At 39.4% G+C, this 16,646-nt stretch overlaps 1 protein-coding gene across 3 annotated transcripts in view; it reads left to right on the top strand.

Annotated features, from left to right (window-relative positions):
- Window positions 1–16,646, top strand: part of NCALD (neurocalcin delta) — a 397,251-nt gene that overhangs the window by 309,278 nt on the left and 71,327 nt on the right. The window contains exon 1 of one of the 3 annotated variants that reach the window (XM_058698719.1): window positions 7,286–7,435. The exons of the other annotated variants lie outside the window; for them this stretch is intronic. The gene's annotated coding sequence lies outside the window, so the exon portion shown is untranslated. Of the gene's footprint in view, window positions 1–7,285; window positions 7,436–16,646 lie in introns of those variants that run through there. 3 annotated transcript variants of the gene reach the window in all.

Here is a 16,646-nt window from a genome sequence, read left to right as displayed (position 1 = left end):
CTTTTGAAACAAAAATTCCCTCAGGTTTTGACTGAAAATGTTTTATGTTATCTCCATTTAAAATGCTTTTAATCAAACTTATATTTTGAGATGAGTGGAGAGTCACATGCAGTTGTAAGAAACAATACAGAGAGAATCCAAATATCTTTTACCCACTTTCCTTTAAAGGTAGTGAAACTGTAATCCAATATTACAACCAGGATACTGACATTGATACAGAAGCTGTCAAGACACAGAAGTTTTCATCACCACAAGGATCCCTCAGTTGTTCTTTAACAACATAAGTACTTCTCTCCCACCCACCGACACATTACTCTCTGGAAACCACTAATCTGTTTCTATAATTTTGCCATATCAATAATGGTATGTAAATGGATCGTATAGTTTTGTGACTTTTTGAGAGTAGCTTTTTCACTCAGGAATTAATTCTCTGGACGTTCATGCAGGTTTTCTTGTGTATCAGTACTTTGTTCCATTTTAGTACGGAATAGTATTCCCAGGTGTGGATACGCTAAAATTTACCACTCGCCCATTGAAAGCATCAAGTTAGTGGTCATCACAAAGCTAGAAGCTTTCACGTACAAGCTGTTGTGTTAACATAAGTCTTCATTTCTCTGAAATAACAGGAGCACAATTGCTGAGTCATATGGTGGTTGCATGTATAATACTTTTGAAAAACTGCCCAACTATTCACCATAGTGGCTGTATCATTTTACAATCCCACCAGCAATGTATACGTGATTCAGTTTCTCTGTATCCTTGCCAACATTCAGTATGGTCGCAATTTTTTATTTTTGTCATTTTGATAGATGTCTAGCGATATCTCATTATGGTTTTTTTTAACTTGCATTTCCCTAATGGTTAATAATGTTAGAAAATCTTTTCATGTGTTTGTCACCTGTATATATTCTTTGGGGAAATACCTCTGTCTTTTGCTGATTTTCTAGTTGGATTGTTTGTCTTACTGTTGAATTTTACTGTTAAAAATCTTCTGTTGTGCATTTAGAATTAATATGACTTTATGGGGTGCCTGGGTGGTTTCGTCAGTTGAGTGTCCAACTTTGGCTCAGGTCATGATCTTGCGGTTCACAGGTTTGAGCCCTGCATTGGACTCTGTGCTGGCAGCTCAGAGCCTAGAGCCTGCTTCAAATTTTTTGTGTGTGTGTCTCTCTCTCTGCCCCTCCCCTGTCCACACTCTGTCTCTCTCTCTCTTTCTCTCTGAAAAATAAATAAAAACATTTAAAAAATTTAGACTTAATATGACTTTACAGTCTTACTGCTTTTAAGATTTTGTCTTTGTCTTTAGTGTTCAGCAGGTTGGTCATGATGTGTCTACGTGTGATTTTCTTTGTAGTTATCCTGTTTGGGATATAAAGGGCTTCTTAAATCTGTTGTTTTATAAATTTTAGAAATTTCTCAGCCCCTTCTCTTCAAATATTGCTTTTGTCCTGTTTCTCTCTCCTCTCCCAAATACACACATTAGCCTTTCATCATGTCCCGAATGTCTCTTAAACATTGATTCTGTATTTTCCATTCTTCTTTTCTTCTTATACTTCACTCTAGATATTGTCTGCTAATCTACCTTTCATTTCACTCTTTTTCTCTTTGGTATATCTTCTCTATTCTTTTTTGTTTTTAATGTTTTATTTATTTATTTTGAAGAAGAGAGAGAGAACATGCACAAGTCGGGGAGGGGCAGAGAGAGGAGAGAGAGCATCCCAAGCAGCCTCCGTGCTCAGTGCAGAGCCAGAGTCAGGGCTCAATCCCACTTGACCTCAGCATCATGACCTGAACCAAAATCAAGAGTCGGACTCTTAACCAACTGAGCCACCTAGGCTCCCATTTCTTCTCTACTCTTGAACTAATCTGTTGTGTTCTTAGTTTCAGTTATTGGATTTTTTAGTTCTTAAATTTCAATAGTTCTTTTTTCATAGATTTAATTTTTTACAGGTGGAATGATCCGTCTTGCCATTTATTTTCTTGAAAATATTACTTACAGTTATTTTAATCTTATTTTTTATTTTTTTAAGAGATAGAAAGCAGGGGGAAGGGGCAGAGGAAGAGAGAGAGAGAACCCGAAGCAGGCTCCACATTGGGCATGGAGCCTGATGCAGGGCTTGATCCCATGACTGTGAGATCATGACCTGAGCCCAAATCAAGAGTCAGAGGCTTAACCAACTGAGCCACCCAGGCACCCCTACTTACAGTTAATTTTAAGTCCCTGTCTGATAACTACAAAAGGTGACTCACCAGTGGATCTCTCTCTATTTTGTCCTCTTGGATTTAGACCTATCTCTTGGCATGATTAATAGTTTTGCATCGATTTGGAATTGGTGTATGAAAAATTGTATGATGTCATTTTTCTTTAGAGAGGGTTAATTTTTTCTAGAAGATAGTTAGAATATAGACAAATTACCTTGATCCAACTAGGCACTGTAATAAATCTAGAATGGATCCTGGGTTTTCTGAGGATGCATCTATTCCCTGTTTTCCATGATTTCTGTGGCATTGCCTTTGAGTTGTGAGACCTGAAAACTTAAGGTGTTTACCAGCTCCAACTCCTTGGAGGATCCTGAACTCCAATTTTTGTTTCCCTAGGACTACAAGACTGCTAACCTCTCCCTTCATGTTCTTACGCTCTTTGCTGCATTTTTTGCTTTACTTCTTGTTCTAGTGCCTAACATCATTTAGGAATTGGCAAACACTTCAAGAGGAAAACAGTTCAGAAACTTAGTATCACTTCTTTATGGTACCTTTTTCTTTTTAAGCCAGGACTCAATCCCCCAATTCCTGGGTGCTTTTGAACATTTGTACTCTAATTTTTATCTCTCTAGTCTCTGAGAATGCCAGAAGCCCCACACCACATATCAAATAACTTGAGGAGAAAAGCAGCAGGTAGAGAATGTTGGGCTTATATCAATATATTTTCCTTTTATCTGAGATCTTGGAACTTACAGATTTTTCTGCCTTTACTACTCATTGATGTCTTCCAACCACTTTTTAAAAAATCCAGCTCTTACTATTATCTCAGTGAGAGTATTGGTTTGAACACACGAAACTCCACCATGGTGGGCAACAGAAGTTGCCCAAGCCCGTGCAATCCAAATAGTTGCTTCAGTGAAAACTCTACTAACCTGGGCACTGTTTTATTCAGGATATTTTCACTACTTTACTTTGCCCGTTCTCTTTGATTCAAATCTTCGTGATTCGATTTTTCTTGCCATATCACTCCTTAGGCCAAAGCTAGGTTAGATAACTAGACTTCCCAGATGCAGAAAAAAATAGGTTGGCCTTCTCTCCCTCATAAGAAATTAAAAATAGAGAACAATCCTCAAGTATAAAATGAACATAAGAAATAATTCAATTCTTTCTAAAAATGCATCACATGTAAATTATTTCCCAGAATTGATGAAGCCAGGCTTCCTGAGTGTAGATTCTGGCTCTGCCATGCATTAGGTAGGCCAATTACTTGACATCTCTATGCTTAAGGTTCACCAGCTGTGAAATCTGGAAAAGAATCGTACCTGCCTTATAGGATTATTATAGTAAATAATTTAATATCTTGACAGCACTTAGAACAATGCTTTACATATATTCAGTGCTCAATTAATGTAAGTTAATGTAAAAGATTATCCAGGGGCACCTGGGTGGCTTGTCAGTTAGGCGTCAGACTTCGGCTCAGGTCATGATCTCACCGTTCGTGGGTTTGAGCCCCGCGTCGGGTTCTGTGCTGACAGCTCGGAGCCTGGAGCCTGCTTCGGATTCTGGGTCTCCCTCTCTCTCTGCCCCTCCCCCACTCACACTCTGTCTCTCGCTCTCAAAAAATAAATTAAAACATTAAAAAAAATTTTTTTAAATAAAAAAAGATTATCCAAAATCAACAGCAATAGCCATAAAGTACATCGGCATATAACTTATTTCATGATTTAGTAGAGATAAGTTTGATTTACTTGGTAAATTTATTTGAACCCTTTCTTTGTTAGAAAATTTTGTGATAAGTCTACATTTTAATATTTATTTTTCCTTCCGTTGCCTTTTTGGGGGTTGAGGGGTTATTCTCTTCTCTGTTAGTGAGAATAAAAAGGAGCCATTTTTTTTTCTATTGCTCAGCAGTGATTTCCCAATAGGAGAGTCACTCCACATTTTTTGAGCTCTCATCATGTTCTGTGCCCTGTGCTAAACACGGAGTTGAGGAGATGAATAAGAGTCTCCTTTCCCCAAAAGTCTTTGTAGACTTACTAGAGTCAGAAAGATAAACCAGAAGTGACATACACATTAAGCCATCTACCCTATGGCTGGGAGTCAGACTTTTAGAAAACATTAACTTTATAACCTTCACAACAACCTTAGGATGTAGGCACTAAGGATCGGAGGACTTAAATAACTTGCCCAGATGAGATTTGAACCCAGTGTCTCCAAAAATACGTCCATGGCCTTCCCACTAATGTTAAGATGGGGAGATAGGAACATTTTTACCTAGAAAGGCTGATTCTAGTTGTCTGTTCATGACCCAAAGGACCTGTTAGTTCAGGTGTGTGAACCCAAGTCAGACTCCCTGTTGGGTATTTATCAGTTATTTCTGGCAAAGTGGTCAGACTAATAATAGGCAGCCTTGGCATTCATACAGCAAATGAAAACTGTGGTGCAGAACTGTTTTTGAGTGGATATTTTTAAATTCAGTGAATCATGTTCACCTTAAAAAAAATGTGTTGTGGGGCACCTGGGTGGCGCAGTCGGTTAAGCGTCCGACTTCAGCCAGGTCACGATCTCGCGGTCCGTGAGTTCGAGCCCTGCATCAGGCTCTGGGCTGATGGCTCAGAGCCCGGAGCCTGTTTCCGATTCTGTGTCTCCCTCTCTCTCTGCCCCTCACCCGTTCATGCTCTGTCTCTCTCTGTCCCAAAAATAAAATTAAAAAAAAAAATGTGTTGTCATTTAAAAACTAAACGACATACTCTCTCAGTGTGATGGGCTGTGATTGGAAAAACCCACATCTGTATGTCCCATGATATTTTCAACTACATTTGGATTAATTAGCCAAATTGGTAGAAACCTGAGCACCAGTGAGATCAGTCACCATGATTCCAACCCTGCAGGTGACTGGAAGCTTCTTCAGCTGTAAGAAGAATCTCTTAATCCTAGGTAGTTTGCGAAGGGAAAATGAGTGATAGCATTTTGGAAGTACGCAAGAGAAAGCATGCATCCACTTTTCTTTTTGAAGGTCAGTCCACTGATTATTTTGACTTATAATGCGTTTAAGCCCAAGTCAGTATAAAGTGTCCTTAGTCTAAAAAATGATGGACAATTCCAAATGAAAAGATGTCCGTGTTTGCTGAATTTCAGGTTAAAGCCCTGGGTTTTAGGAATTTTCATTACCAAGAACTTCTTGTTTCAGAGGACATCACCTATTGGCAGAGCTTGGTACTGCAGTTTTACTCAGATGCGGAAGCTACAGAAAGAGCTGAGCGATAAGTCAGCCATGGATCCAGAGTCAGGGAGACGTTAAGGCAGGCAGCTCAGAGGACGTGTGAAGTCTACAAAGACATACTTTGTCTCCTCTCTCCCCATTCTGCTCATTACTAGGATGTGCATTTCTGAACAGAAACCCAGAACCATAACTGTAACAAACTGCAAAATGGTGAATTGTGGCTGAAATCTGCCCCTGCTGAGACATCTCGACCTATTTCAGATGGACATTGGGCTCAAAAAGCTCATTGTTCTTGTGCGAACAGGTAAATTCTCATGTGTCATAACTCTGAAATCGGAGCACTGCAGCTTGATTTTACTTTTGCGTTGCTATAGCTAATAGCATCAGGAAAATAACTTTTCAAATACAAATATGTCTTTTCTCCCAGCTGGGGCTGGGACAGAAGTAAAAGAAGAAGAAGAATAGAAGGATTTTACAGCCACAGTTTGGACATTAGTCTTATTGTTCAACAAGAAGCAATTTCTGACTCTGAAGAAATTTCATTCTTTTAGAGTGACACAAATGTAATCTGCTCAGCTGGTTTAGCTTCCGTTCATATTTTGCAGCACCTCAGAGCTACCCCCCCACCCCCGCCCTGGCCTTTTTTTTTTTTTTTTTTTTTTAAGAACCAGAGTAGAAATCCTGATAACACTAGCATGGAAAGGTCCTTCGGGTTTTGCAAGCAATCTCTTTTCCCCTACCTTTTAACTCTTTTCCCTTTGAATGAGTACACATTTTCTGCGTGTATTTTTCAGGGTCCTTCCTGTGGGCCTCATTCCATTTTGTTTAACTGGTTTCCTGTTAATTGAGAAGGAGAATGAACTAGGAAATAAGCACGTGTGCTGAATTAGAAGTACGCGGGGTTGTCCTAAAGGAAATAAAGCTGAAGTTAGAAAACGTGCAGGACTGTTCTTTATTCTGTGACTGTAGGCTTTCACTGCACTTGGCGTTCATGGGGCATTCACCCATTTACTCCACACTGAGCCCCAGAGGGGCTCAGATGATAGCCTTTAGGAGGAAAGCATTTAGGAGGAGAGGATTTGGCACCTGTATGGTGGCCTCAAAACAAAGGTCTAAAAGTGTTTTCGATGTACTCACAAGGCCGTTTTAAAGTGGTGCTGTTTTGAAACTTTGGTCATCATTGTTGCGTAGACATTTTACATTGCCAGACTTTGGAATTCATCAGCCGTTTTCCCCCATCCCACTTGCTGTCGGGGTCCTTGGATTCTCTCATCTGACTCTGGGCCGCTACCCCATGTTTCTTGTTCTTCTTTCCATCACTAACATGGTCTCAGTACATCGATGTGGATTCTTAGGGAGTTTTTAAGATCTGTTTTCTTCTAATTCCCCTTGAGTTTCTGTTTGTATCCGTTTGCTTACAAATAGATTTAATTAGCTCAGAAAACTAACCCCCCCCTCCAGAATTTTTCAGTTTCTTTCCTTCTGTTCTATAAAGAGAGATGCACGCTTTGTGCTGGTGATAACGAGACCAGTGGGAACTTCGGAGTGGCATGCATTTTCCTGCAAGGAAGTGTCAGAAAACAGACATAAAAGTCTTAAAGAGGAAAGTTGTAGGCAAGCTTGAGTCACAACTTCAGTGGCCGAGGTTGCCCGGGAGCTGTCCGTGATGACTGTGGTGTGCGTGTGTGTGTGTGTGTGTGTGTGTGTGTACACACGTTGTACACACACACATGCACCCCACAGTGACAGATGACCTATTGAAATAATTTCAGAGCTGTTCTGTGGTTGCTACGACAACCAATGCTCTCTTGGCTTTCATCTGGCCATGTGACAGGGACTTTGACGTCAGCTGGAGGCAGAGTCTGTGGCTGAGTCCACACAGTCAAAGGCCTGTGAGAATCTGGTGGATGCTGGCTGCTGCTGCCACCGCTGCTGCTCTCCACGCCGCACCGCTGCTTTCCAGGGGCTGCAGAGCATGGACTGTTAAATCTTGCACTTCTTTTGTGTGAGGTAATTCGTCTGCTTTATATACAGTACTTGGATGGTTTATAGCTTATTGTGGTTTTCCCGTCTCTTTTACCTCCTACAAGTTTGTCTTCATGAGCAATTATTGTTGTACCAGGGGGGAAAAAAATGTGAAGCGGCTTCTAGTTGCTAATTTTGTGTGGAGTCTCCGGAATTTGGTTAAATTTGGATTAACGTTCTCCGAAGTGAGTTAAAATATAATAGCCTTTCTTGCTCAACACTTGCTAGCATGACATTATTCAGAGATACGGATTTTGCAGCTGAGCCAAATATTCCCGTTGAATTCCAGGAATCCTCCCTTCAGCATTGTTTTGGGTTTAAAGACTCCAGCATAGCCTTGCAATATGTTGCTGGCTGCTTTTTTTTTTTTTTTTTAAACAATTGTTCCTCATTCTAAATCAGCCTGGAATAGTTTGGAATTTGGTTTCTATCTTGTTTGCAGCATGCATAATTAGCAACAATAGGCACAGCGGGGAAAGAACATTATACTTTGAAACAAAAGTTGGGACTTTTCTTGTAAATAGGGTATTCTGAAAATACCAGAGAAACTGTCAACAGCTTCCTGTTTAGAGAAAAATAATCTGGAATATGCCAAGGAAGTTGGGGTGGAACCTCTTACGCCTGTGTGCATGCAGTAGCTTCTTGGTTGTTAGAGCAAAGTGTACATTTTCAGTATCTTCCTCTGAAAATTCAGCTGTGTGGAGAGTGGCATTGGATGCTCTTCACTAAGGAAGGAGTCATGTAAGCTGTTCTTACATTTAAGAATTGAAATATTACCCATAGAAGAAAATAATAGCCCTAAAACTAAATTATCATTGGTAGGAGTCACTTTAATGCAAATACAGATATAAACAGTCACTAAAATTTTGCTCCAGGTCTTGAATGAATAATTTGATAACTGTGATTAATAAGGCCTCTTATCTCCTTATTCCTGTCACAGTATACAATGCAAATTGTTTTATATGCATTGTTGTAGTTCATTTTCTTCCCAAGTTTAGTAATTTTGGGTTTTCTATCATTGCACACAGGTTGGATGGTTTTGCAGCTGATGATTCAAAAAAAAAAAAAAACCTCTGACATCGATTTAATCGAAGTCTACATTTATGATCAGGGTTCTAAATCTTACAAATTCAACAGGAGAAATAGGCAGATTTTAGAGCAGCACATGTAATATACCTACTATTTTGATGGATAGATAATAATGGTTTAACTATGTACATGAATAATATATATCTTACGTGAATTATATCTCAATGCAATGCAAGAATATATTGTTCTTAATTAGTTTCAGAATTCTGTTTGCATTTATTTTACTCTTGGAGATGGAGATGAGGATTTTGAACCGTATTTCGCTTCAGTCAGTGATAAGTGAATAATTGTGTGTGCATCAATAATTTTTCAATAGCTTTCAATGACTGAAAATTCATTTAACTGACTGGCAGTTGGTAAGTTTCTCTTTGGCCAGAGTCCCCATGGAGGATTTTCCAAAAAGTCCAATATGCTTAAATCAAGACACATCTATTGAGGCATCATGTCACCATATGATTTATCTTATGATTATAATAACTCAGAGGCCACATTCTTAACACCCCTAGAAATATGTTAATTGATTTGCAACATTTCAAGTGAGCATGAATAGGACTGGTAGCACTATCTTTGATGGAGTACTTTGATGGTTCCTTCTTTTATGAAAAATAAGGAATTATCACTACAGTTTAGATAGCAAAGATATAGCAAAGATTTTCCTAGTGCTCCCTCTGTGATGCTTTAAGTTAAAGTTATAAAATGATTGTGTTCAATGCCCTTATAAAATGCCCTGGATTTCAGCAGTGTGAAATATATGAGAACAAGTCAGTGTCGATGGCAATTTGTCAGTGATCACATTTATCACCAGAAGAGAGCATCCTATCTGCCACGATTGCAGAGATGTTCTAAAATCTACAGGTTTTTTGTTCTTACGGCAAAATTTTTAAAAAATGACTTTCCTCACAATTGCCTATTTACAGCAATGAGACTGTGCTGATTTCAAGGTCAACTTTGTTTCAGCTTCACAAGATAGCAGCAAGGAATGATTTACTCTGAAGCCCGCTGTTGAATTATTAGATACTTGGTAGAGTTTCGGGGTTTTTAAAACCTTTTTGGTGTCATAGGCTTCTTTGGCAACCTAGCAGAGCCTCTAGACTTCTCAGAACGATGCTTTTAAATGCGTAAGATAAAGTGTGCAGTACCACAAAGGAAACCACTCTTATTGAAATACATTAACCAGATTTTTTTTAAATTGTGATATGTGCTTTATTAATAATCTATTATTAAATAATACAAACTAGCAGCAGGTATAAATACCATAATTTTGAAGTTGTGATGAGTGTAAGAGGTTATTTCAGAAAAATCCATACCGACTGTAATGTGAGAATATCCGTGATTTCTCTTGGCAACAAAATCACAGGTACTGTGTGGTTTGTAGCCTACATTTTAATTAAAAGAAATACTAAATTTCAGCTTGAGGCTGGTAAAACTAAAAGTGAATATTTTTCCCATCCAAGTTCCTGGATCCCTTTGAATTCTATTCACCCCAGAGTTAAATGGCGTGTAAGCTTGTGATGCCAAAATGTCATAGAACTGCATCGGACAAAACCCACACCACCATTTCCACATTCAGTTCCACATCTGATTTTATTCTCTGAATGTGTGAATTTCACAGTGTTCTCTAATTTCTTCGTGAAAAGGGATGATATATCCAGACAGCTACCAAGCTATAACTTTCTTTTATTTTTCCTCCGTGAAATCTGTAAACATTCTTATGTTACACGGACTGAGGAACTCTTACCTCATCAGATAGGGGTTAAGGGGAAGGACTCACTCAGTATTAATGCAAGTTATGCAAGTTAAAACCATGGACCATGGAAGTAAGACCTTAGCTATTTACAAAGCAACCTTTATCCATTCAAAGAAAATAAGCTGTACTTAGATGAACAATGTGGGATATTATATGAGATCATTAAAGAACTTATGTAACTTTTGGGGCACCTGGGTGGCTCCATCAGTTAAGTGTCCAACTTCGACTCAGGTCATCATCTCGCGATTCACAAGTTTGAGCCCCGCTTCAGGATCTGTTCTGACAGCTCAGAGCCTGGAGCCTGCTTCAGATTCTGTGTTTCCGTCTGTCTCTGCCCCTCCCCCACTCACGCTCTGTCTCTCTCTCTCAAAAATAAATAAACATTAAAAAAAAAAACTTATGTAACTTTTTAGTTTAATGTAAAGCACATAATTGCGTGAATTGGTAAGTTGCAACATTAGTTCGTTACACAGGGTAGAGCCTGCTGGCTTATCTACCAGAGGTCCCCAGGATGGACCATATTCAAAATGAAATGTGGAGTAAAGACACTTCCCAAGTAATTTAAACTCAGAATCTTATTTGACTTATTGGATATTTAAGAACAATCCAGAAGGTGTTAATGTTATTGTTTCGTGAGACTATGTAGACAACTGTCTCATTCTCATGTCACTCTGAATTTGTGGAAGATACTGCCCAAGTTTCTAGATAGCTTTGCAGTAGGTTGGCTGATGTCAGGTATCATTACCTTTCCAAGTCTGCCTTTCAATTGTCCAAAGCCACTCTATTACATCAGCAACCCCCACGTCAGCGTAAGAGAGTTGGAGCTATGACATTTTGTGCAAGCTGTTGTCTAAACTCAATCCAAATCCCTAACATTTGAAATGGAAGCTTAGCAATTTTTCTTCGTGTGTTCTTGGGGGAATTATGAAAGAGGATTTTTTTCTCAAATGTTTTTAATTCATTGGACAAGAAAAGAACACCTGCTTTGGGGACTTGGAGTCTCTGAGGCAACTTTGATAGAGAAACTTGGAAAAGGTCTAAAATCTCTGACTCCCGGCTGTACTGTTTGCTTCTTTGATGGCAGGTGTTTGAAATTTTAAGTTCAGGAAGGAATGTGCCTTTACTTTTCATGAAATCATCTATTATTTAAATGGTGCCCCATGGTGGGAATCCAACTAGAAATAGCAGTCCAAAATATAGTATTTTTTATTGTCTCCAGAAGTGATACCATAAAAGTTAGTGCTCATTAAGACTTTGATATAAAAATTATATGATAAATATTTAAATTCACTGGAGCCGTGTTCTCCAAACTAAAGACAGTCTGTTCTTTTTATCTCTGCAGTGAACTTTAGTTTTTTTGGACATATTTCTATAAATGCCTTTAATTAAGAGACACAGAATCTCTTTAAAATTTAGTTTGCACCAATGTACAGCAGTATATTCAGCTAACATTAAAGTTCTATATTTGATTTGCAGGAAAGAAATCTCTAATCTGAACGATATTCAGCTGCTGCTTGTCCTAATGCAAGGATTGTTCACATTTTCTGAATTCTGTCCCAATGACTGCCAGAAACCCAAAGCTGCACATTTTTATGCAAGGATGAATTTTAAAGTATGATTCTAGATTTTCTTTACTTTTATGAATTTAAACCCTGTCCATTTAGAGGTACATGTTGAGAAATGTTATATTTCAGCTCAGCTCAGCTGACTCCCACAGATTCATACAACTAAAACCACAACCAATTTTGTGACAACCATATTTACAACATCCTTGGAGATAAAAAAAAAAAAAATAGCATCCCACAAAAGTTAGCCCATCCTACGCATTCCCAGGCATCAAGTGCTACAGGAGGCAAACGTTTATTAACTGGCTACTGCATCCACAGTATTATAGGAAGCATTGGGCTCCTCCCCAACACGGTCTTTGAATGATATATGCCACTGGCATAAAGAGCCCAGGTTACTTTATGGACTTCTGATTTTTGTTTGAGCTTTTGTTCAAACATTCAGTCTTCTGTACATTCAAACAAGTTTCGAGCACCTACTGTGTGCCAGGCATTAGACTAGACACCAGGGGTGCTATGGTGAACAAGACAAGCAAGGTCTCTACCATCATGGAACTTAGAGTCTACTTATACAGGGAACCTATGTATATCAACACCCAAGTTTCTTCCTAATGCTGGCCAGTATAGCCAAAATGAGAATTATCATTAAAAACAAACAAAGGTTTTAATGGCACCAGAGGCACCAGAGGTGCCTGGGTGACTCAGTCAGTTAAGTGCCTGACTTCGCTCAGATCATGATCTGGAGCGGTTTGTGGGTTCGAGCCCTGCCTCGGGCTCTGTGCTCACAGCTCAGAGCCTGGAGCCTGTTTAGATTTTGTGTCTCCCTCTCTCTCTGCCCCTGCCCTGCTGGTGCTCTGTCTCTCTCAAAAAAAAAAAAAAAAAAAAAAAAAAAAAAAAAAACATTAAAAAATTTTTAAACAAATAAACAAGCAAACATCAAAACAAAAGAGACAAGCAAACAACTGGGAGCCATAAGATTTTACACCTGAGTTAAACTTAGAAGGAGCATTCTTCAGCTGGTGAACAGCCAACCTAATTTGTGAGCAGTCTGTTCATATCAGTGCCAAGGATTCCAAATCAGTACGCCCAGCCCTATTCTTGGTGGGCCAAAGGCTGTCTGTCTTCTAATTCAGAAGCAAAATGAGACTGGTAGGAAGTGACCTAAAGAATGATTTTCTTTTAGGCAAATATGCTGTCTTCTGCAAATAAAGGAGCCATTTTATTTTAAGGAATCCTTAAGTTACTGGTGCCCAAGTATAGTAGACCCTTGAACAACTTGGAGGTTGGGAGGGCCACCATGCAGTTGAAAATCTGCGTAGAACTTTTGACTCCCCGAAAACTTAACTACTAATAGGCTACCGTTGTCCAGAAGCCTTACTAATAACATCAACAGTCAATAACACATATTTTGTGTTATATGTATTATATACTATATTCTTACAATAAAGAAACCTAGAGAAAAAAATGCTATTAAGGAAATCATAAGGAAAAGAAAATACAGTATTGTATTTATCAGAAAAAAATCCACATATAACTGGACCCATGCACAATTCAAACCCCTGTCGTTCAAGGGTCAGCTGTATGTCTGTCTTTTCCCTGTACTAATCTAGTCAACGTAGGCTTACTGCTGTAATAAATAACCCTAAATCCCAGTGGCATAATACCATTCATGTTTCACTCGGCTGCAAATCAGATTTAGGAGAAAGGTTCTGCTCCATGCAAATATCCAGGAATTCGGACTTCTCCTATCTAGTTAAACTAATCTGGGGGAAATCCTGGCATCCACCACTTGCAGGTGTTACTTTGGGCAAATTACCTAAGTCACAGTTTGCTTACCTGGATAATATTAGTGCCTATCTTATTGGTTTTGAAGTCAACTTATGTTGTGGCATAGTAAGGGACAGATATTAGGTACTCAATAATGTGAGCTGTGCTCTTTATTTTTTTTTTAATTTTTTTAAACGTTTATTTATTTTTGAGACAGAGAGAGACAGAGCATGAACGGGGAAGGGTCACAGAGAGAGGGAGACACAGGATCTGAAGCAGGCTCCAGGCTCTGAGCTTTCAGCACAGAGCCCGACGTGGGGCTCGAACCCACGGACCGTGAGATCATGACCTGAGCCGAAGTCAGACGCTTAACCGACTGAGCCACCCAGGCGCCCCATGTTCTCTTTAATTTTCTACCTCTGGTAATGCTGCTCCCACCACCATTTCCCCAGAAACCATGAAGTACCACTGCTGAAGTTGGGGCAGGTGTCTCCCTTAGGTGACAATAGTAGCTAACATTTAGGGAGCTAGATAGGCTTTTAAACTCTTTTCACAATAACTGTTTTTTCTTCACAGCATCCCAATTTTATAAATGAGGAAACAGAGGTATGGAGAGCTTAAGCAAACTGCCTAGCATCACACAAGAGTATATAACAGAGTTCTAGGTATCTGGTCCTAGAGCCGTGGCTCTGAATTCTCTATGGTACATTATTGCCTTTCAAGGTGGAATATATTTTATTTTCCCTGTAATATGTTGTAGTAGATTGTGCTCTCCAAAATTGGCCATTTAATTATGGCCCACGTCACCTTCTAGAATCTTGCCACTCACCGTAAAAAGCTGGAATCCCTTGCCCTCCCCTTGAATGCACGTAGGCTTGTGATTGGTTCAGTTGGTTCGGGGAAACAGTGCTAGGTGACTTCCAAGGTTGGATCATAAAAAGCTACAATTGCTTTGTCTCTGGGCTATTCTTTGTTTCTCTCACATGTGACATTTGCTCTTGGAAATCAACCACTATGTTGTGAGGAAGCCTAGACCATATGGAGAGGCCATGTATAGGGGTTTCAGCCAACACCTCCAGCTTAGACCTCAATCAAGAGCCAGACATATGAGTGGCAAGCCTTCAGAGGATGCCAGGCCTTAGCCCTTAGGTCTCCCCATCCCTCCTCCTGCCAAGTGGACCAGAGATGTGCTATTCCTGCAGAATGCCCTAAATTACACATTCATGAACAAAATAAAAATTACTGTTTTAAGTACATAAATTTTGGCATTATTTCTTAAGCAATCAGAGTACTTGGAGCATATAGGGTAATTAGCTTTGGCTGAAATACCTGTAAAAGGGATTAAACTTTAGTACATATGGATTAAATAGGTTTTTGTGATTTAAGATAAGTACCTTACCTAATTAAAATAATTTCTGGAGGAAAGTATATTTCAGTTGCCAAATTACACCTGGGCATTAGGTACACATCTTGTTTTTGTTTGTAAATTCAAAACAGTGCCCTACACAGTAATGCTATTGCTCGTTCTAGAAGATTTGGGCTACACTGAGACTTGACTGTATGTCTTAGTAAAATCTCCCTCATTGCTTCTGCTGGCTGGGACCCTCTGTGCAGGAGAGTCCGTGTGGACAGCAGTACCTGTGCTGTTTTCCCTTGGTCACAGTTTAGTCCTCTTATCAGCTCTTTAATTTTCTACCTCTGGTAATGCTGCTCACACCTACTCTGTCTAATCTGCTGCCTAGTTTTCTATTGTTAGATCGGACTGTCTTCTCAATACTCTCTTTTGGCTCATTTCCAATGCTTCTAAGCCTATTTTTCTGCTCTAATGGTTTGCATTAAAGCTAGGGAATTCCTCTTGGCCAGGTAACATTTAGCTCATTCAGCAAAGTTGTCTTACAAAGCTGCCAAAATGGCAACTGTCCCACTGGCTTGCGGCTCCATGTGTTGGTCAAACCCAGCACTTGGAATACTCAGAAATGTAGCCCTTATGTCCTCACTCAAAGAGGCATCTCTGTCTCTTCTGCTGCAGAGAAGTCAATACCCCTGATTCTCTTCTTATTTAGTTAAATGTCACCCTATCCAGATGGACTTCCCACCTTCCCTTTAGAAGGTTAATTGGTTTTTTCACTCATTCTTGTGTTTATTCAACATTGATTAACTCCATGTAGCGGACCCTGTTGTTGAAGGCTTATGAAAAGATTTTTTTGTGTCCAAGTACTGGTATGGTTCCTCCAGTTGTCTCTCACTTGCTTACCATTGACACCAGGCACCTGTGGTCCAGTGACCCAGACGTTTCAAAAATCAGCATGTGTCCCACTTCGTTCCAGATGTTCCAACGAAGTAGGATACTACACTCATAATACAGGACCAGGACCAACCAACCTTAATAACTATACAGGTTATAGTCTAAATGGGAAGGCTGGACAGCATATGCATCTGAGACTGAAGAGCTATGTCTCAGTTACAACCTGTCATAGTGCCTAGTGTAGTGCTCAACACATTGTATCTACTCATTAAATCTCTTGGTAAGTGATTAATGAATAGGTTAACTCTAGAAGGATACGTGTCATTGAGATGACTTCAGAGAGGAAGGAAGCCTTGAACTGGTCTTGAAGGAGGGAGAATATTTGGCATGACCGACAGAAGTGAGAGGACTGTCCATGAATAACAAACATCATGGGTACCTTCTGGTAACAGAAACTGACCCTCACCCATCTGGGTTTGAGAAAAAAGTTGGGAAAAGGAAAAAACATACAATACATAAGGTGGGTCTGTGAGAATCTAGAGTTTATCAATTGAAGATAAGCTAGATTTGATCAGATAGACAGCAGGAAGCTTGTGAAAGTTGGGGAGCAGGTAAGTGATGTATGTGTTAAATGGTGTTGTGATATTTATTAACCCTGTTTACTTTTGCTCTACCCAAGTTATTTTATTTAAAAAAATTTTTTTAACGTTTATTTATTTTTGAGACAGAGAGAGACAGAGCATGAACAGGGGAGGGTCAGAGAGAGAGGGAAACACAGAATCT

Source organism: Neofelis nebulosa, chromosome 14 (assembly GCF_028018385.1).
Source record: "Neofelis nebulosa isolate mNeoNeb1 chromosome 14, mNeoNeb1.pri, whole genome shotgun sequence".
In the NCBI taxonomy this organism is placed as follows: domain Eukaryota; kingdom Metazoa; phylum Chordata; class Mammalia; order Carnivora; family Felidae; genus Neofelis; species Neofelis nebulosa.
Note: the sequence above shows the minus strand (reverse complement) of the source record. Positions and strands in the feature narration are given on the sequence as shown.